Source organism: Arachis ipaensis, chromosome B06 (assembly GCF_000816755.2).
Source record: "Arachis ipaensis cultivar K30076 chromosome B06, Araip1.1, whole genome shotgun sequence".
NCBI lineage: Eukaryota > Viridiplantae > Streptophyta > Magnoliopsida > Fabales > Fabaceae > Arachis > Arachis ipaensis.
Window position 1 is genome coordinate 3,682,988 of NC_029790.2, and position 2,347 is coordinate 3,685,334.

The window sequence follows — 2,347 nt, forward strand, 5'->3', positions numbered from 1 at the left end:
ACAAGCAGATCTCTTCTAATTAATTAAGTTTTATAATTATCCAACTCAAATTATGAGGTTTTCACATGCTTATACCGAAAACATGGGAACATTAAAAAGAGGTGAAAGTGTATGCGAATGTTGATGATGACAAATAAAATTGAAGTGTGAATTTGGTTTACAACGCTAGCTAGCTAGGAACATGGATTTACATGGTTTAATATATTTTAATTAATGGTATAGACATGCATTAACACTAAAATAAACAACCTTTATTAACGAATGAACTAAGCAGCTATTTATTTATTATTAAATTATTTTAGAATGTGATCCAATACAACGCAAAGTGAGTGTTGGTGAACCACGTGCAGAAGGCATGCAGCATGTTATTGCCTTTATTATTGTTCAATATATATATGATCAAAATCTTCAAAATTTTTCAGTACCTTATATTATTATTCACTATGAAGATCATGATCATCATCATCAGATGCAGAGTAGTTTTGACTGCTATGTTGGCCTTGTTTCTGGTTTTTCTTTTGTTCTCTTCTTTCTTCCAGAGCCATGATCATCACAAATCTTCTAAGGAGATAAGTCTCTCTAGGAAGTTGCTATCTCAATCTATGGATTCTATTATTTCAACAAGAAGAGTAGGAAAATTAAGTGGAAGCAAGAAACAGAATAAGAAAGCTGTGTTTGTGCAACAGAGTTTGAGGAAAGCTCCACCAAGTGTTCCAAATCCTACTCAGAACAAGTAGCATCGATCTCATCATCGAAGAAGAAACTCTTTTTGTGATTTGATGTATTCTATTGTACTTTTTTTTTTTAATTATTTGCCATAATTATATAGTATACTATTTACAGGGTAATGTTAGAGAAACAAAAAAACAGACAGAACTTGCTTTATTTAGTATTCATGAATTGTCGTAACAATTAATAAATGCTAAATAAGACAAGTTATGACTGTTTTTTGCTGATTTTTTTTGTTATCAAACATTTCCGTTAATTTTCCATATTATACATTGTATTAAGGTTTTGCTAATAGTAGTGTTCGTTGATAAAGTTAGGGAGCTCAGAATGATTTTGATCTGTGACACTTGAAATTAAATACAAAATTCTTTTTATTATTTATTTTTTGAAGAACAAAGATATATAAAATAAAGAAATGGAATTCTTAGATTACACGCATGGATAGTGAAGAGTATTCATGGTACTGAATTAATGAAGGAAGGGTGATTGGGTGACAAGAAGTCACGTTTGGATGGTGGCTAGTGCGTTGTCGTTATATCTAAATTCTAAGCATTGCCAATTTGCCATGCACCTTTTAGGTATTAATAATTAATAATTAGGTATAAGCTTCACTTTACAGCCAAAAAGATTGAAATCTCTACTTGGCTGTGACATGAGAGACATATACAATGCCTGCATGTCTATATTAGCGTTTGAGTTGAAAAATTATCATGTTTAGATGGAATAAGAAAGACTCGATGGCCAATAATTTTTAGTATTTTTTATCGTTATTTAATTAACATAAATATTAAATTATTTTTAACAAATAAATATATTAATTTATGTGTATAAATTTTAAAAAATATAAGTATAAATTATATATTTTTTGTATACAAAATTTTATAAATATGAGTGTCATAAAGTGGATTTTTTTTCTTCTTGTGAGCATCTTTCTTGATTCATTTGGTATTAATTATCTCTGTTTTAACTACTACAACTGAGAGATCTTTTTCAGCTATGAATACTGTGAAAAATAACTCAGAAATAAAATGAAAGATAAATTTCTTGTTAATTGTCTTTTAATTATATTAGAAAAAAATTGTTGAAAAATTTGACACAGATTCTATTATCAACGACAATATTTCTAACCACATTAGTTAAAATCATTTAATTTATTTTAAAATAATTTATCTAATATTTTTAAGTTTAGACATTTCTTTTTAATATTTAATTTTAAATGATAAATCTTAGCTACAATATTGGTTGAGAAATGTTGGCTATACTTCCTCTATCAAAAATTCAAAATCATTACCTGTATCAAAATCATGACATATTTAACTTTGAAATGAGATTAATGATCTTAATTTTTTTTTTTGGTTAAGTATGGTCATAAATTTATTGAGCCTAAGGTAAAATTAAATAACAGTTGAAAAGACTAAAGCTATTTGTTGAATGCTATTCAAATTTCAGAGCCCATACCCCTCTTCCCTTTTGAATTTTCAAAACAACAATTTTATCTTTAGGCCTGACACATCCTTCATGTGTTGACTATCAGTTGGGCTATCCCCTGCCCTAAGGTCCAACTTCTTGTTTGAATTAACATAATATTATTCCACACCCATAAATCTTTAGCTCCATC